Raw genomic sequence first — 21,006 nt, 5'->3', positions numbered from 1 at the left:
AGGTGAGCAGCAGCTCCACCACGACCTCGCCCGCGCCTCCCTCTATCTCTTCCCTTCTTATTTTTCCTCTCTGGTGCTCTCTCGCTCACGACCTCTCTGTCTCTCTCCTTTGCCTCGAACAGGGAGACCCCACCACCATGGATGGCTGAGCCCAGCGCCCGAGCTTCGTCCGCCACCGTTGCCCAGAACCGGCGCCCCGACCCTCGGACAGCCCGGCTCCGCCGCCTCGCCAAGTCCCGCACCGCCATGCCCGACCTCGCCTCTGCTTCATGCGGTTTGAGCAAGCGCTGCCGCCCCCTACGTTGACCGGTCCAGCGCCAGCATGGACGAGCGCCACTCGCCCGTGCGAGGCCACCTCCCCTTCGCCTGTTGACCGCGGCCCAGCTCCCACCTCCACCGACCTGGGCCGAGCCCAGCTAGGTCAGCCCAGCCACCCAGTGCACTATTCAGATGCGGCCCGTGTCATGTTTTTCCCTATTCTGCGAATTTAGCTATTTATCCAGAGAGTGCAGTTTTACAGAAAAACCCTCAACAACATGCATATAATAATTCCAGAACCATGCAGCATATTAAAATGTTTTAAATATGTAAAAATGCTTAGAATTTCATGTACTTTCACAATTTGCAATTTTCATCCATGTTTAAAATGCTTAAACTTGCTGTTTGTTTAATTTTGTATAAATGCCATGTTAAAATGATTTATTTCATAACTAAATAACCATAGCTCGGATTTAAATAAACTTTATATGTAAATGGGGTAGAAAAATGCATAGATTAACTTGGTGCACTTTATTTTGCTGTTTAACAACATTAAAATTGTGTTTATGGCAGAACAGTACCAAATCTAAAATATGCACATGAGGATTTTCCGGAATTGTTGTTTGTTGTTCCGGCCTCATTTAAATTTGCCTAGATAGGTAGTTTTAGTATGTTTCACATCTTGACATGTTTAATAACATTTAATATTGTTGGGTACCTAAACAGGAGTGAACTAAACATTTGAATGTGGTGTTTCTTCAATATGCAACTCGTTGCATATTGAGCTCCACTTAATTTGTAGTATTGTTTGTTGCACTTTGACATGTCATGCCTCATTGAACCGGACATGCATCATACTCGATTGTGCATCATGTCTTGTTTATGTGTTGTGTGTTCACCATGTTGTTTGCTTCTTTCCGGTTGTGCTTCTTCTCGATAGTTCATGTTTCGTTGCGATCGTGAGGATTCGTTCGACTACGCTTGGTTCGTCTACGTGGCTTCGTCTTCTTCATGGACTCGTTCTTCTTCCTTGCGGGATCTCAGGCAAGATGACCATTACCCTCGATATCACTTCTATCTTTGCTTGCTAGTTGTTCGCTCCATCGCTATGTCGCGCTACCTACCACTTGTTTATCATGCCTCCCATATTGCCATGTCAAGCCTCTAACCCACCTTCCTAGCAAACCGTTGTTTGGCTATGTTACTGCTTTTGCTCAGCCCCTCTTATAGCGTTGCTAGTTGCAGGTGAAGTTGAAGCTGGTTCCATGTTAGAACATGGATATGTTGGGATATCACAATATCTCTTATTTAAATTAATGCATCTATATACTTGGTAAAGGGTGGAAGGCTCGGCCTTATGCCTGGTGTTTTGTTCCACTCTTGCCGCCCTAGTTTCCGTCATACCGGTGTTATGTTCCTTGATTTTGCGTTCCTTACGCGGTTCGGGATTTATGGGACCCCCTTGACAGTTCGCTTTGAATAAAACTCCTCCAGCAAGGCCCAACCTTGTTTTTAACATTTGCCACCTAAGCCTTTTTCCCTTGGGTTCTGCAGACTTAAGGGTCATCTTTATTTTAACCCCCGGGCCAGTGTTCCTCTGAGTGCTGGTCCAAACCGGGCGATGTCCGGCGCCCCCTGGGCAACCAGGGTCTATGCCAACCCGACGTCTTGCCCATCCGGTGTGCCCTGAGAACGAGATACGTGCGACTCCTATCGGGATTTGTCGGCACATCGGGTGGCTTTGCTGGTCTTGTTTTACCATTGTCGAAATGTCTTGTAACCGGGATTCCGTGTCTGATCGGGTCTTCCCGGGAGAAGGAATATCCTTAGCTGACCGTGAGAGCTTGTGATGGGCTAAGTTGGGACACCCCTGCAGGGTATTATCTTTCGAAAGTCGTGCCCCCGGTTATGTGGCAGATGGGAATTTGTTAATATCCGGTTGTAGAGAACTGGACACTTGACTTAATTAAAATACATCAACCGCGTGTGTAGCCGTGATGGTCTCTTTTCGGCGGGGTCCGGGAAGTGAACACGGTTTGGGTTATGTATGAACATAAGCAGTTTCAGGATCACTTCTTGATCACTTCTAGCTTCGCGACCGTTGCGTTGCTCCTCTTCTCGCTCTTACTTGCGTATGTTAGCCACCATATGTGCTTAGTGCTTGCTGCAGCTCCACCTCATTACCCCATCCTTCCTATAAGCTTAAATAGTCTTGATCTCGCGGGTGTGAGATTGCTGAGTCCTCGTGACTCACAGGTTCTACCAAAACAGTTGCAGGTGCCGACAATACCAGTGCAGGTGACGCAACCGAGCTCAAGTGGTAGTTCGACAAGGAACTTGGTCGTTACTATGTTTCGTTTCCTGATGATCAGTAGTGGAGCCGAGTTGGGACGATCGGGGATCTAGCATTTGGGGTTGTCTTCTTTTATTTTGTTTCCGTAGTCGGACCTTGATTGTACTCTGAATGATGTATGTTTAATTTATGTATTGTGTGAAGTGGCGACTGTAAGCCAACTCTTTATCCCATTCTTGTTCATTACATGGGATTGTGTGAAGATGACCCTTCTTGCGACAAAACCACCATGCGGTTATGCCTCCAAGTCGTGCCTCGACACGTGGGAGATATAGCCGCATCGTGGGCATTACAATGGGCCAACTTCCGGCCTTGTGGCGATATTGTCAGCCAAATTTGGGCCTCGCAGCCCACATCGCCACCCAACGCTGCCGCCTCTCTCGTCGCCGCACTCAAAAAATCTCATATCAGTCTCAAAAAATGGGCACGTCCTCGTATCCCCACCCCCTCCGCGAAGCTCGTTGCCAAGCTGCAATCACCGCCTTAAACCTCGTCAAGGAAAACAGGACTCTATCTCAACCAGAATCTCTCACTCGCAAAATCATTGTCTCCATCCTCAAATGCACCATCCAGGAGAAAATGACATACCAGCGATGGCGTGCTAAAGTATCACGCGCCATCCACGACGGAGAGAATACCAATTTTTTCCACATGTCTGCTTCTCAACGTCTCCGGAAAAATAAAATATTTACCCTCACACGTGATGGCTCCGAATACTCTGCTCACCATCAGAAGACAGAAATCCTACGTGATTTCTTCATCTCACTAATTGGCACTCCAGCCCCGACGACATGGGCTTTTGATCTAAATACTATATATCCACAGCCGGTGCCCGGACTCCACGTCCTCGATGAGCCTTTCACCGAAGAGGAAATTAAGCTTTCCTTCTTCACAATGAACCCCCAAGCCAGTCCTTGACCGGAGGGTTTCGGACCCTCCTTTTATAGATCTTTCTGGCCTTTAGTAAAAAATGTAGTCCTGTCCTTCTTTTCCCACTTTCACCAAGGCTTAGCAGATACATAACGCTTAAACCATGCCCACATTATCCTCCTCCCTAAGAAGGACGCGCCAACATCACCCGACGCCTTTAGGCCTATCTCACTGCAGAACTGTCCAATCAAAGCTGTTGCTAAAGTTATCACATCTCGCCTAAAGCCATTCATCCCTCTGCTAGTACATGGGAACCAGACCGGCTTCATCTCTAGCAGAAATATCGCCGAAAATTTTGTCTTTGCAGCCAATCTCATTAGCTCTTGCCACTCACGTAAAAAACAACTATGGTCTTTAAGTTGGATTTCCGAAAGGCTTTCGACTCCATGGCCTGGCCTGCCCTTGACAAAATCCTGACAATACGTGGGTTCTCCCAACCTTCCGTAGTTGGACCCAAAACATTCTCCACACAGGCAAAGCGGCCATTCTCCTGAACGGGATTCCAGGCAACTGGATTCAATGCAAAAATGGATTGAGACAAGGTGATCCAGTTTCTCCCTACCTCTTCCTCATCGTCGCCGACCTGCTTCAACAGCTCATCCTCCAGAACTCTGAACCTGCTCTCCACCACCCCATCTTCTCCCACGTGCCTCCCACTGTCCTCCAATACGCCGATGACACGCTCATCGTAGTAGCCGCCTCTCCTGCCGCCGCCACAGCCCTTAAAGTAATCCTAAACAATTTCGCACAAGCCACGGGCCTCGCCATCAACTTTTCCAAAACTACCTTAGCCACCCTACACACAGACAAATCCAAGATTGCTACCATTGCCCTCGCCATGGGATGCTCATGCGCCTCCTTCCCGCAAACTTACCTCGGTCTTCCTCTCTCCCCGACTAAGCCTCTCACCAATGCCTTCAACCCTTTGGTAGAACACTCTAGGAAATTACTTACGGGCTGGCGTGCCAAACTTCTTGATAAAGGCGATCGGCTCATCCTCATTTCTGCAGTTATGGACTCAATCCTCACCTACTTCATGTCTGTGTTTCGCATCCCCAAGAAAACAATCAAAACATTGGACTCTTTGAGAAGGGCTTTTTTTGGGCAGGAGACGATGCTTGCTCAGGTGCTCAATGTCTTATTGCATGGAAAATGTCCGCTTACCAAAAAATTCGGTGGTTTAGGGCTCAAAAACCTGCATGTTCAAAACAACTGCCTCCTTATGAAATTTGCTGCCAAAGCACTCTCCAATGCACAGATACCTTGGCTAGAGTGGCTTGATCTCCAACACCCTAACGCACTAGTCTCCTCATCCCCTCAAACCTCTTTTCTATGCCGCACAATTTCACAGCAAATCCCTACCCTACAAAATATCACGTTCGTGCTAACAAACAATGGCTCACATACTTACTTGTGGCTAGATACTTGGCTGGCTCCACAACCCCTTGCCATCACCTTCCCCCACCTATTTTCACACTCCACCTTAGAGCTGGTTAAAGTGGCTAACATTTTGCGTTTCGGTATCCAAGTTAACCTTCGTAATCTTATCTCCCTCACGACAGAACAAGAGCGTGTGTCGCTTGTGGCTATTTTGCAGGACTTCATTCCCTCGGCGGGGGAAGATCAACGGTTCCTACGACATGGCATTGGCTTCACCACCAAGCATGCATACGGTGCCCTCATGGCTCGGCCAGATAACGATCTCATTGCTCCTCTCATATGGAGCGCCAAGGCTCCTCGAAAGCTTAAAGTCTTTGCCTGGCTACTCTTCAAAGACCTCCTCAACACCAGGGTAAATCTTGCACACAAGCATATAATCAATTCAGATATATGCCCCCGGTGTGCTAGGTTACCCGAAGACTCCAACCACCTCTTCATCACATGTCCTCTTGCTAATAGGATTTGGCAACGACTTGGGCTCCTGCCACAAACCGACGACATCGTAGACCTATGGGACGTCACTATTCCTCCTCACCTCTCCACTACGGCATGGCCCTCGGTCCTCTTGGCTTTATTATGGATGATCTGGGCAAGACGTAATGACATGGTATTTAGGACGGTGGATCAAAGCTCTGTAATAACCCTTAGGAGCCTTATTTCTATTTTGGATCTCTCGTCTCATCGTCTTGTCACTACTAGGGAAAACCCTAGTAGTAGCGCTTGAAATATGCATAGCAGTAGCGCTGGGTCAAGCGCTACCACTAAGGCGCTACAGCTAACTAGTAGCAGTAGTGCCGGAAAGGGAGTGCTACTGCTATACCTAGTTAGCAGTAGCGCTTTCCTTTGGACAACGCTACTGCTACTTGTAAGTAGCAGTAGCGCTTGTTCTAAAAAGCGCTGCTGCTAAATTTTCCTGTATTTTTAAAAATACAGCTTATTTTTATAGTGTGGTTTTATATACAGTACTTTCATCACATGATTTTATGACCATGATTAGTTATTATATATAACAGTGGGTGAAATGAACGTGGAGTAGATTCAAGTGGAGGCAACATGTGGAGCATGTCGAAAGTACTACTCTAATCCAAACTTGATCTAGTTTGGATTAGTAGTACTTTCGATGTGCGCCACATGTTGCCTCCACTTGAATCTAATCCAGGTTCATTTCACCCACTATTATATATAATAAGTAATCATGCTCATATAACAACTTAGCATCATGCATCATCGATCATAATAGTAAATAACTCATCATTGGTATCATAATAACAAGTCATACTCATGATCATCGATCATACAACTTCTACTCGATACCACATCATCATCATAGTCATCTAACCAATCCTACTTAGTTGTTCTTAGCACATGATCATGAGTATTATTAACTAGGACCTACTACCTTCTCCTAGGTAAAATAGCATAAAACAAGATAGCCCCTAACTCTCCATTATGGAGAATGGAGATTATCCTGTCTCCAATTCTTGCCTTTCGCACAATCTTGCTTCCAAGAACCTCCTTACGACTGTCCATACATTTTTTCCATTCTTTGATTACCATGTGTTCACCGGTTTTGGAAATCCGATATGGACAGGTGAGACTCATAGGATGACCTGGCTATATGTTCAAAACATCAAGGCGACCATTCTGATACATCAAATGAGGCACACAATCCATCGGGATTTTCTGTTGAAAAACGTAGTAATAACTTCGTAGTTAGTAATGTAGTTCAGTTTTAGAAGTATGCAAAAGATGCACGGATGTCGTAATAGTAAAAAAATCTTACCAGGGCATCTCCATGGAACTTACTGTTTTTCAACACGTGCACTAGTGACACATATTGACCATAATTTGGAGGAGTATGATAATAGGTATTGTAATTCTCAAGGTCAGTACAAAATGCGACCAGATGATTTTTGTCCTGATAAGTTAACTCAGAGCCATCGGTGTAGTGGGTTTTGTCTACCATCTTCCGCACATTGTTTGAAGAATGAAAATAAGCTGTCAATGGAAATAAGTTGTCAACTATTTTGAAATAAACAATATAAATTAGTTAATAACTATGTTTGAGAAACTCACATAGCGGTAGAATTGGAAGCGTATCAACAAGGACCCAAATGTCCATATTGTCTTGCTCGATGTCAGGATCACCAAGATCCATGGTGACAAGCATATCCTCATAAAAACCATACATCTTGCAAAGTGCTTCCCAATTTGGGCAACCAAAATGGGTTACGCTCTGAGAATTGTACATATTTACTTCAAAATCCATAACATGATGGGTCCTTAGGTGAATTTTCTTTGTTTCAAAACTTTCATGGTCTTCAAAACCCATCCTCTCCAAGACATAGCATCTTGCATGGCATGGGATAAGCTAGTCAAATTGTAAAAGATGAAAATTACACGTTGAAATAGTTGAAGTCATGCTTAATTAATTACGAAAAAAACACTTGTCGTCGTTGCGTACCGTTTTAACATCGAAGGTCTCCTGGAGCTTAATGCTGAAGCACCGATCTTCGTCCAGGTGAGGCCTGTCGCACAGACCTCGGTCGTCGTTGCACCAGCTGCACTCCCCCGGGAGACTTTCGTCGTCCGATGACGACATTTCCTACGTTCATAATTCAAAGATTAAACTTGTACAATTCAATATATGTACTATAAAAATTAAATTAGATCAATATTATTCATCACAGATTGACTATCGGTCTGCCGAGTCTATATGGTGGAGACTCTCCCTCACTGATTCCTCTCTGACATTTGCGACCGTCGGTGATGGTCGTTACTCCTCCTTCCCCTAGTGCATAACAAAGGTCCAGCACAAGGAGAAGAAGGAGAAACGACCCCCACGACAACAGTCGGATTCTTCGTCCTCTCTCATATATGGTGGATACAGTCCCTCATAGATTTTTCGACCGTCGGTGATGGTCGTTATTCCTCCTTCCCCTAGTGCATAACAAAGGTCTAGCACAAGGAGAAGAAGGAAAATTGACCCCCACGACAACAGTCGGGCTTCTTCGTCCTCTCTCATATATGGTGGATACACTCCCTCACTGATTTTTCGACCTTCGGTGATGGAGCCTCGACAGACTTAAAGTCAACCCGAAATGTCGTTTAATTATTTTTCGGGAAAATCCAGGCCACTCGATATTTCCTACATATTCTAGCACAAGTCATGCCAGAATTCACGGAAAAATCCGGCATGACCTTTGCTAAAAAAGGACATATCGAGCGCCTGAAATATGCCGGAACGAAAATTAATCAACACTCAAGCAAAACATAGGCCACTATAGGAGGTGTAACCTGCAAACATGGCCGACCACTTGGGCAAGCACATATCCTATTTGAGCAACACAAGATATACATGTTTATATCTACATCATATGAGCATTCAAACTTGATGGAGTAGTTTTCCAATTTGAGCATTCAATAAGCAAAACCAAATCGTAAAATAAATTAGTATTCAAATTAGTATTCATTCAATAAGCAAAACTAAACCATCTCTTTCGTCCGTACATTGTCGAATATTATCACTGATAGATCTCGAATAGTATCATACATATAACATCACTAATACAGCTAAAACCGTAGCGAACAACGGGTATCGGCGCGGGCGGTGGACACCCAAAGAGAAGGAACCATCACAGGATCATAGCTCCAGTGAGATCCCTGAAGAACCTCCCAGGTATTGGAGAACCTGCCCTCCAACGCAACCATGTAGCGACGGACGTGCTCGTCCTCCTCGCTGACACGATGACGTACCACCTCCGCAGGGTCCTCAAGCCTCCGCACCGTCACTGGCCCACGCGACCGCCACCAAAGAAGGTTCGGGTCAACGACAGGCTGGCTCCTCACCAAGCTGCGCCCCCGGAAGGTAGCACCTCCCAGTACCAGCCCGGCGGAGCCCAGTCCCGGACATGGCTCCTCACCAAGCCCAGGCCTCCTCCGCCGAGTCGACGACGAGGATGCGGGATAGGCATCGTCGACGTCGATGCGGGAATAATTTCTTTAACTAAAAAATAACAAATGTGACACCTAAAACACCTAAATTCTATTAACTACACCTAATTAAAAACCTACATTTTGAACATGATTCGATCATAACTAGGGTTCATACTACATTATTCTAAGATTAAACACCTAAAATACCTAAATTAAATTAACAACATGGGGTGGCTGGTCTCACCTCGATCGAGGTCGGAGGGGGTCGGTGATGACGGACGGCGGCGGGGATGATGCAGGGGCTCCTTGATTTCTGCAAAAACAAAATATAAACAAAAACATTATTATCATCATCTTAGTACTTAGTGAAACTCCATAAGCTACATTTAATTATTCTATTCAAATTTACTTATAATTTCCTATTCTATTCAAATTTACTTATTCAAATTTTCTAAAAATATCCTATTCTATTCAAAAGACCTACATTTACTTATTTTTTTCAATTTCATATTTTATTCTATTCAAATTTTCTAAAAATTTCCCATTCTATTCAAACGACCTACATTTACTTATTATTTTCAAATTACTTATTCAAATTTTCTAAAAACAAAATATACTAAAAACCTACAGTTACTAAAAACAAAAACCTACATTTAACAAAAACTAAACCTATTTATAGAAAGGGGGAGGAGGAGGTGGGAGGAGGCCAGGAGGAGGAGGAAGGAGGAGGAGGAGGGAGGAGGAGGGGAAGGAGGAGGAGGAGAGAGCAGGAGGGGGAGGAGGAGAGAGGAGGGAGGGAGGAGGAGAGAGCAGGAGAGGGAGGAGGGAGGAGGAGGAGGAGGAGGGGGCCGCCGGAGAGGGAGGATGAGGAGGGGACCGCTAGCGGAGAGAGAGGAGGAGGAGGGGGCCTCCAGCACCGGAGAGGGAGGAGGAGGAGGGGGAGGAGGAGGAGGGAGGGATCGACCTTGGGGTGGTGGAGGAGGACGGTGGTGGCGACGGCGACAGAGGCGATAGAGGCGATGAGAGAGTGTGAGGGGGAGATTGACGCGCGCGGGCTGGCCGGTTTGGATAAGGGCCCTTAGTGGTAGCGCTTGTCCGTAAAAAGCGCTACTGCTAAAGTTTATAGCAGTAGCGATTTCTGTGGAAAAGCGCTACTGCTAAAACCAATAGCAGCAACGCTATCTGTAAAAACGCGCTACTGCTAACGCTAAGCATGTCAAAAAATTTCAGAAATACATTGGTCATCAATGATCTTTTTGTGTAGAATCTAAATTGTCAATAGGAATCTTCTCCGGTTTAAGAACCGGTGAAGATTCCTATTTCGGCCACAGATCCTACACATAGAGTTAAATGAAGACCAAGTGGTTGTGATGGTTTGAGAAGCACCATATTTAAGGTGGTAAAAATTCTGTTCGCGGAGTGAGGTGGGACTAAACTTTGGTCTTATTAAGAGGGGACTGAATATATCAGTAGCGCTGGTAAGGGAAAAAGCGTTGTTGCTAAGATCAATAGTAGTAGCGCTTTCTACCAATGAGCGCTACTAGTATCCCTAGCATACCTGGAACGGTCTGTCAGTTTTAGTAGTAGCGCGTTTTCTATGTCCAACGCTACTGCTATGCTCATATTAGCAACGCTTGTAGTTCCCGAGCGCAACTGCTAAGTAGCAGCAGCGCTTACTATTTTACAGCGCTACTACTATGCTACTGTGTATAAGCATTTTCCTAGTAGTGTGTGGAAACATAAGACAAGGAGGACGTCTTCTCGTGGCGTTCCTACCTCTCTTCATGTTGCACCGTGCCTATATAATTCTGTACTTACTGCCACGACAGTCCTTTGAGTAATATATTCAGGTGGGGGAGCTCCCCCAGTGATTCTCAAAAAAAGAACAAATTGTTTTCGTACCCTCACCGCTAAATTTAACAAAATCAGGAACCTTATAACCTTGAGGGTAAGAAATTGCATCGAAGTGTTCAGGATAAGGCTTTTGGTACACACGACTCTTTACTTTCAGCTTGTTTCCGAAAGTTTCTAGAAACATCTTATACAAATCCTCCCTTAACTTAGCTAAAATTGGATCCGAGGTAGATGAAGATATTTGTGGCAATGACATAGGAGCAACCTGAGTACTAGCTAGTGGTGCAACTTGTGGGATGGGCGCCGAACCATAATTCGGCGGTGTTACAAAGTGATTCGGCGTTGACGCCGAATTGGGCACACTCATAATAGGATTAGGATATGTAGGTGCAGCCACAAGCTGGTTGGTTTGACTAGGGTAAAACTTCAACGGCATACTATATTGTTGTTGTATAGGAGGTGCCGATGAAATAGGTAAAGTTAGACTAGGGTTTTCAGATACACCAACAGTACCACTAGATGACGCAGACATATTTTTCTTAGCATTAGTATTTGCCATAAAAGAATTGTACGTCATCATGTTACCCTTACTAACAAGACTTTCAATCACAACCACTTGCTCTGGAGAAAAAACTTGACTCACAGTGATTACATCTTGTTCGTCAATGAGGGGAGGAAAATTGACGTTTCCAACCGGAGTGATGTTGCCTTGACGGTCCTTCTTGAAACTTGCAAGAAACGCCAACAAATCCTCCTCCTCGTGCTTCTTCTTGAGCGCTTCAAAAGCCTCTTCACGCTGCTTCTTGCGTGTTTCATAGGCTTGGTGATGTTCCTCCGATAGTTCATCAAGACTGGGCTTAATGATGTTATCGGCGTCAACTTGTGAGGGCTTGAGGAGATCCGACATGGTTGATGATGATTCTTGATCTTTCGTCCCCAGCGGAGTCGCCAAAAAGTGTGTTTGCACACGAACACGTCACCGTGTACCTCCAACGCCGAGGGTGATGCACCGCAGCTCACGTCGAAGGAGACCCGTCCGGAAGCGCGGTACGCAAGCAATCCGGCGGGCGCTTTTCAGGACCCGAAACCCCACGCGCCCGGGAGGGACCCCGCCTGGACGCGCGGCGGCTATGGGTTGCCCTAGGTCGGTTCGCCCACCCCTAGAGCCTCGAGGATCGCTGCCCTTCAATACGAAGAACGAACGAAGAACGAGAGAGAAAGAACAAGGGAGAGATGTAAAACTAGGGTAAAAAGTATATGGGTTTTGCGATTGTGTGTTGTTGTTCAATCGGCCGTCACCCCTTAGGTATATAAGAGGCGGATGGACTTCCCGTACAGGGAAAGATTTAGAATTCACGTTCAAAACCCTAGATGGGTCCAACTCGGAATCCAAACTTTCCAAAACTGTTCGGTTTACAACCTGGCTGCATCTCACGGGTCATGTTTGAGACAATAAACGATCTCGGATGGAAACGTGCCCAAAAGCAATCTTGACCGTTTCGACGAGAGGAACAACTTTCATGTTGAACGTTTTTTTATTAGAGGCCATCTTGAGGGGGTTTTATGCTATTTTCCGAAGTCTGCGGCAGAAAAATCCAAAATTCAGACAAACATCCCCGGAGTGTCCGCGCAACCTCGGAGAAATCCAAAACCTGGATGATCATTCCCAAAGTGTCTGGCCATCCTGATGCAGCCGCGCGTTTTCGGCTCTAACTTTTGCATACGAACTCCGATTGAGATGTTTTTTATATCAAAATCAACCGCTTCGACGAGACACACAACTTTCATGTTGAAACCTTTTTCCATTTAAAGCCATCTTAATTGGGTTTCAAGCCATTCTTTAATCTGATGTCAACATGAGCATCTCTGAACTTGTCATAACTTTTGCATCCGAACTCCTTTTTAGACCATCTTCATACCCATCTTGATCTTCTCGAAGAGGGCCATCTCATGGTGACTTTCAGTAATAAGTTTGAGTTAATCTTGACATAGCTTCAAACTACTCTTCATGATTGTGCCAGTTTTGAACGTCAACAAGTTCTTTGGACCATCAATCTATGCTATGTACTGAATTGCTTTCGAAATACAATATATTCTAGTAAAAAAAATTGTCCATAAGGCCCCATTTTGCCGTCTCGCCCCAGGGCCCCGAATATGTATGGACCGGCCCTGGTCTCAGCCTACGTCGACGGGCGGCGTGGTCCCTCTCCTCCATCGAGTAGCGGCGGTGGCACGGGACGCAGCGGGCTCGGCCTTCGTCGTCGGCGGCGGGGTCCCTCTCCTCCCTCCACCATCGGCGGCAGCACCGAACGCAACAGGCGGCCAGGGACACGACGATGCGTGCAAGGCGCGGCGGCGAAGCTGAGGTACCGGCCCTTGTGGCACGGGGGCGAGACGGTGCCATGGCGGCTGTGGGGTGAAGGGCGCGTGCGTGAAAGCGGCACGTTCCTTTGGCTTCCGGCGTGCCGCGGCATGGACTTCCCTGCTGTCGTCGTGCTACATGATGCTAGCTCCTCCTTCCTCCCGCCGCTGGACATGCACAGCACCATTCCATGCCCTCTGCCCGGTGGCCAGAGAAAGGTTAGTAGTTTCATTCGTTTCTTCCTTAAGCCGAGAGAAGATTAATAAATTATCTCGCCCACTATATCATACTGTGGAATGAGCTGGGATCCTTGCGTTGGCGCATAAGCATTATTTTTGCTGATTCATGCCTCAAATCTAGCATAAATAGGATAATCCAAAAAAAACTGACCACCAAGTGTCTGTGTTTATGCTCACAAAGCTTTTCATTCTCTATTTTGATGGTCTGAGCATTCCAATCGAGGAGAAATCTGTTAGTGCCCTGAGTTCATCGATTCTATGCAGCTATAAAGTTGAATGAATCAACCAAAAAGGTATGGCCCAGAGCCCTAGACAAACAAAAAATTATGCAGGGAAATCACCTAAATCAACAGCAGCCATGGGTTGTTCAGATGGGGTGGGCGGCCTCGATCCCTTGCAAACACGCAGCTCGTAGATGGCCAAGAGCGGGGCAGGTAAGGAAATGCATGTTTACGCTTTAGAATGCATGTTTTCCAGGATAGAAATGGACTCTACAGCAATACCAGTGATACATGCTGAAAATTTTCTTACATGCTAAATTTTTTCTGACAATATAGAAACCCAGTAAGCAACAAACTACACTGCAAAATTTAAGAATCGGTGCAAGAAAAGGAGTAATTGATCCAGTGTGAAAAAGAAATAGTCAATGATACTGTTCTCACGTAGGTATGTAAATTCTATCCAATTTTTTTGTTCACACGCAAAAAAAATATTATTAGTGCCAGGAAAATGTAATGGGTGCATGGGAAACAATAATTTCTGCTTCAAACATGTTAGTTACAGCACAAATAATTGTTGCATTATGAAAAAGAAAATGTATGGTATATGAAGCAAATAAATATTCATAACAGCACGGTTGTATGTTGGAAAGAGCAACTTGCAAGACTAAACAGATTCCTTATAATTACTAGGAGAATAACGAGGCCAGTCTAAGCTGTTAGGAACACATACAGAAGAGGAATAATCTACAGTTTCACTTTGACAACAAGGATATAACTAAATGTTGTGCTCCAGAAAAACAGTCAGAAAAGGACAAGAATTTATACCATTGTCAATAGGTATCTGGAAGTTGGATGTGCACGGATTTGGTGAACACGACATCGATCTGCACGGATCCGGTGACGGTGACCTCGATCTGCAAGAATCCGGCTATGACAAGTTGGGTCTATGGAAGGGACGATCATGGCAACGACGCCATCGCTATAGATCAACACACATGAACGCATGATGCGGGACAGGGTATCCATCTGTTGTATCTAGATATCAGAACACTTCCTTGACTGAATGTGAAAGTGTTAGGACAACAAATGCATCATTCTTCAGTCTTTTTGTTCTGAGATTTTAGTTATATATCAGTCTTCAGACCCTCTTGTTTTATTTTTTTCTCTTTGTCAATCAGTGTTTTTAGTCATATTCCCTCAAAAAATCTGTCCTTACTGTATTCTTTCTTTGGTCTATTTATTTTTTTCAATGATATGATCTTATTCCATAAATTGTAGGCATCGGTGAGAAATATGGATGATGCACGTGAACAGATTGGCACTGCCATCTCCACTGCATTGAAGGAGATCAAGCCCATTTCCATCAGCATCAACTAGAACCTCCCCTCGACCTACATCCTTGTCCTTTCTTTTTTCTCTCCCCAAGGTAAGTTGGCATGCTCCCTGTACATGCATAAGGACGGTGAGATGGATATGGGTTTTGTTTTACTGTTGTTGATGAACTGCTCATTTGCCAGACTGTCAAACCAGATGAGCCTGAAAGGAACTAAGAGAAATGACTATTCATTTACTAATCTTGTCATTCTCTGTATTGTCAATTTGTCAATTCGACTAATGCTTGAATGTATTAGTAGACAAAATGACCTGTTTGTTGATCAGCTATGATATGTGTTTCCACTGGCTACTTGCCGCTTTCTGAGGGGCAGATTTTAGCTTGAGAAGATTTTTGCGAAAACATAGTGGTGCTCTTGCTCTGATGGAAATTCAGAGTAGGGTGTTCCAAACTAGACTAGATTGATACACGTAGGAATTTGTGATTGAGTTTTATGCTCAGAGCTACATACATGCTCGCAACGCTTAACCTATCCTAGAGCTTTCATTTCATTTTTTGTGCTGCTACAATCTGCCCATTAATCGGTATTCTAGCTCCATTATTCGGTATTCTAGCTGAAAGTTTCAAAGTTATCAATTGTTTTCGAAACTCGGTTCGTAGAGTGGCTGGTCCTTTTTTGGGACATATTTGTTGTGTCTTTTCCCCATTTTGTCTTGTATTTTGTCATACACAGTTCAATTAGCTAATTGTTATTATGCCATAGCTAAATTGTGTAACCTATTGCCGCTCTGCCATGGGTCACATGTCCAACCTTCATACACCGCTTCACTAGGACTAACGCCGAAGTACAGATGATGGTATGTAAGTTTTCACTATTTCCTCAGTTGGTCTTTTTGTTTTTTCACGGTTTCTAACTGGGGTCCTCACACATTTTTTGTGAGTGTACATTACGGGCCACCTAGAAAATTCCAAAAGAAATTGCCTCTTGTTTGGACACCCCGAAGCACGGGCTGGCAAGACTAAGATTGGGCAAATAGAGCTTCAGGAGGACCGTTTATGACACCTCACTTGACGGTCTATTCTTCAAGCAAGTATGGAAGAAGTTCCTCACGAGACATGACATGAGATTGGCACTGCTATACTAATTACATTTAAGACCGTCACCAACAATGAGTTGGAGATTATAGTCATCCTTTTATGTCCTCTGAGAAGATCATGTTGGGCGAGTTCCGGGCTTTCATGAGTTATTTAGTCATTTCTCAGCGTTTTTTTAAACCATGGAGGAGAACTGCATGTGAACTTCATAGATATGAGAAGAAAAGAATAAAGGCACGTACAAAGTTCAATTCCTTTTCTGTTTATTTTGTTTCCTCTTTGTCTACATACTGGTTTTTGAACTGTGGTTTGTGAATCAGATGTATATAGACATGTTTTAGAGTGTTTGTTCACTTATTGCAATCCGTATGTAGTCTATATTAATATATTCAAAAACATATTATATTTGCAAATGAAGGAAATATTTTTACAATTGTCATATATGATTATAATATTAGTCGAGACATGCATTGCACGTGCATACTTACTAGTGATTCAAAGCGAGACTGTTATTTTAAAGAGTAAAAGCTTTGCCACATTTACTAAAGGCGATTGATAGGCGCCGGTCGAAGGGCCGAAATTTGGGCCGGTCGCCGCACGGCTCGAAATCAACCATCTCTTTTTTTTGCAAGAAAATTTCCGATCTATTCATCTTCAATCATGGCAGTACAACGAATACCAGAAATAATATAAATTACATCCAGATCCGTAGACCACCTAGCGACGACTAGCAGCACTGAAGCGAGCCGAAGGCGCGCCGCCGTCATCGCCCCTCCATCGCCGGAGTCGGGCACAACTTGTTGTAGTAGACAGTTGAGAAGTCGTCGTGCTAAGGCCCCGTAGGACCAGTGCACCAGAACAGCAACCGCCGCAGATGAAGAATAGCGTAGATCAGAAGATCCAATCCAAAGACACACGAACCTAGACGAACAATGACGAGATCCGAGCAAATCCACCAAAGATAGATTCGCCGGAGACACACCTCCACACGCCCACCAACGATGCTATACACACCGCCAGAACGGGGGCTAGGCGGGAGACCTTTATTCCATCTTCAGGGAGCCGCCGCCGTCTCGTCTTCCCGAGCAGGACACAAACCTAGCAAAACTGAAAGAAACGAATAAAACGGAGCCCTCCTGCCGGCCTTGCCGAGATCCACCGCGCCCCCATGGCCCTAGGGCCAACGGAGAGGAGGCGCACCTGCGGTGGCGTCTCTTCCTGTCATCTCCCCTTAATCAAATCGTGCGCACACCTTCTTCGCCCCCACACGCAGCGCAGGCACGTCCCCCGGCCACCATCCCCGCCTTCCGTAGTAGAGCGCTGCCGCTCGCCGTCGCCGCAGATCACCGTCGCTCGCTGTAGCCCTGCCCCCTCCCCTGAATCAGATCACAGGCACACCATCTCTGACCCCCACGTGCAGTGCGGGCACCGTCCCCCGGCTACCATCCTCGCCTTCCATAGCAGATCACCATCGCAGCAGATTGTCGTCGGTCACCGTAGCTGCAGCGTTTGTGCTTGTAGCATCTCAAAGTACTCGTCGGTTGCAACAAATTTTGCACCGATTCCAGCAAAATTGATGACCGGTTTGAGCACACAAAAATGCGGCTGTCGCCGCAGCGTTGTGATTGTAGCATCACCATTATGTTGTGGAACGTAGCATGTAATTTCAAAAAAATTCCTACGCTCACGCAAGATCTATCTAGGAGATGCATAGCAATGAGAGGGGGAGAGTGTGTCAACGTACCCTCGTAGACCGAAAGCGAAGCGTTAGGTTAACGCGGTTGATGTAGTCGAACGTCTTCACGGTCCAACCAATCCAAGTACCGAACGTACGACACCTCCATGTTCAGCACACGTTCAGCTCGATGACGTCCCTCGAACTCTTGATCCAGTAGAGGGTCGAGGGAGAGTTCCATTAGCACGACGACGTGGTGACGGTGTTGGTGATGTGATCTGCGCAGGGCTTCGCCTAAGCACTACGACACTACGACCGGAGGAGTAAACTATGGAAGGTGGCAGCACACACGGCTAAGAGAACTCTTGGTGTGCCTTTGGGGTGCCCCTGCCCACGTATATAAAGGAGAGGGGAGAGAGGCCGGCGGCCAGGAGGGGCGCGCCATGGGCAGAGTCCTACTTGGACTCCTAGTCCAAGTAGGATTCCCCCCCTTTTCCTTTCTCCACCGGAGGGAATAGGAAGGAGAGGGAGAGGGAAAGGGAAGGGGGTCGCCGCCCCTCCTTGTCCTATTCGGACTCCCTAGGAGGGGGGCACGCGGCCACCCCCCGCGGGCTTCCCTTTCTCTCCCTTAGGCCCATGTTGGCCCAACACTTCCCCCGGGGGTTCCGGTAACCCCTCGGTACTTTGGTAAAATACCCGAATCACTCAGAACCATTCCGATGTCCGAATATAACCTTCCAATATATGAATCTTACCTCTCGACCATTTCGAGACTCCTCGTCATGTCCGTGATCTCACCCGGGACTCCGAACAAACTTCGGTCACCAAAACACATAACTCATAATACAAATCGTCATCGAACGTTAAGCGTGCGGACCCTACGAGTTCGAGAACTATGTAGACATGACCGAGACACATCTCACGTCAATAACCAATAGTGGAACCTGGATGCTCATATTGGCTCCTACATATTCTACGAAGATCTTTATCGGTCAAACCGCATAACAACATACGTCATTCCCTTTGTCATCGGTATGTTACTTGCCCGAGATTTGATCGTCGGTATCCTCATACCTAGTTCAATCTCGTTACCGGCATGTCTCTTTACTCGTTCCTTAATGCATCATCCCGCAAATAACTCATTAGTCACATTGCTTGCAAGGCTTATAGTGATGTGCAGGGCCGAGAGATACCTCTTCGATACATGGAGCGACAAATCCTAATCATGATCTATGCCAACCCAACAAACACCTTCGGAGACACCTGTAGAGCATCTTTATAATCACCTAGTTATGTTGTGACGTTTGATAGCACACAAAGTGTTCCTCCGGTATTCGGGAGTTGCATAATCTCATAGTCAGAGGAATATGTATAAGTCATGAAGAAAGCAATAGCAATAAAACTAAACGGTTATAATGCTAAGCTAACGGATGGGTCTTGTCCATCAAATCATTCTCTAATGATGTGAACCCGTTCATCAAATGACAACACATGTCTATGGTCAGGAAACTTTAACCATCTTTGATTAACGAGCTAGTCAAGTAGAGGCATACTAGGGACACTCTGTTTTGTCTATGTATTCACACATGTCCTAAGTTTCCAATTAATACAATTCTAGCATGAATAATAAACATTTATCATGATATAAGGAAATATAAATAACAACTTTATTATTGCCTCTAGGGCATATTTCCTTCAGTCTCCCACTTGCACTAGAGTCAGTAATCTAGATTACATAATAATGATTCTAACACCCATGGAGTCTTGGTGCTGATCATGTTTCGCTCGTGGAAGAGGCTTAGTTAACGGGTCTGCAACATTCAGATCCGTATGTATTTTGCAAATCTCTATGTCTCCCTCCCTGACTTGATCGCAGACGGAATTGAAGCGTCTCTTGATGTGTTTGGTTCTCTTGTGAGATCTGGATTCCTTCGCCAAGGCAATTGCTCCAGTATTGTCACAAAAGATTTTCATTGGACCTGATGCACTAGGTATTACACCTAGATCGGATATGAACTCCTTCATCCAGACTCCTTCATTTGCTGCTTCCGAAGCAGCTATGTACTCCGCTTCACACGTAGATCCCGCCACGATGCTCTGCTTGGAACTGCACCAACTGACAGCTCCACCATTCAATATAAATACGTATCCGGTTTGTGACTTAGAGTCATCCGGATCAGTGTCAAAGCTTGCATCGACGCGACAAGCTCTTTGTCCCTCCATAAATGAGAAACATATCCTTAGTCCTTTTCAGGTATTTCAGGATGTTCTTGACCGCTGTCCAGTGATCCACTCCTGGATTACTTTGGTACCTCCCTGCTAAACTTATAGCAAGGCACACATTAGGTCTGGTACACAACATTGCATACATGATAGAACCTATGGTTGAGGCATAGGGAACGACCTTCATTTTCTCTCTATCTTCTGCAGTGGTCGGGCATTGAGTCTGACTCAACTTCACACCTTGTAACACAGGCAAGAACCCTTTCTTTGACTGATCCATTTTGAATGTCTTCAAAACTTTATCAAGGTATGTGCTTTGTGAAAGTCCAATTAAGCGTCTTGATCTATCTCTATAGATCTTGATGCCCAATATATAAGCAGCTTCACCGAGGTCTTTCATTGAAAAAATCTTATTCAAGTATCCTTTTATGCTATCCAGAAATTATGTATTATTTCCAATCAACAATAGGTCATCCACATATAATATTAGAAATGCTACAGAGCTCCCACTCACTTTCTTGTAAATACAGGCTTCTCCAAAAGTCTGTATAAAACCATATGCTTTGATCACACTATCAAAGTGTATATGCCAACTCCGAGAGGCTTGCACCAGTCCATAAATGGATCGCTGGAGCTTGCACACTTTGTTAGCACCTTTAGGATCGACAAAACCTTCTGGTTGCATCATATACTACTCTTCTTTAAGATATCCATTAAGGAATGCAGTTTTGACATCCATTTGCCAAATTTCATAATCATAAAATGCGGTAATTGCTAACATGATTCGGACAGACTTAAGCATCGCTACGGGTGAGAAGGTCTCATCATAGTCAACTCCTTGAACTTGTCGAAAACCTTTTGCAACAAGTCGAGCTTTGTAGACAGTAGCATTACCGTCACCGTCAGTCTTCTTCTTGAAGATCCATTTATTCTCTATGGCTTGCCGATCATCGGGCAAGTCAACCAAAGTCCACACTTTGTTCTCATACATGGATCCCATCTCAGATTTCATTGCCTCAAGCCATTTCGCGGAATCTGGGCTCATCCTCGCTTCCTCATAGTTCGTAGGTTCGTCATGCTCAAGTAA

At 45.3% G+C, this 21,006-nt stretch overlaps 1 long non-coding RNA gene across 1 annotated transcript; it reads left to right on the top strand.

Moving 5' to 3' along the window:
- Positions 1-12,889: 12,889 nt before the first annotated feature.
- LOC141026895 (uncharacterized) lies at positions 12,890-16,273 on the top strand. Its single transcript, XR_012189064.1, has 2 exons — positions 12,890-13,351; positions 14,872-16,273. It is a non-coding gene; the product is annotated as an uncharacterized lncRNA (long non-coding RNA).
- Positions 16,274-21,006: the final 4,733 nt, after the last annotated feature.

Source organism: Aegilops tauschii, chromosome 7 (genome assembly GCF_002575655.3).
Source record: "Aegilops tauschii subsp. strangulata cultivar AL8/78 chromosome 7, Aet v6.0, whole genome shotgun sequence".
Classification (NCBI taxonomy): Eukaryota; Viridiplantae; Streptophyta; class Magnoliopsida; order Poales; family Poaceae; genus Aegilops; species Aegilops tauschii.
This window is presented reverse-complemented; position numbering and strand designations above follow the sequence as displayed.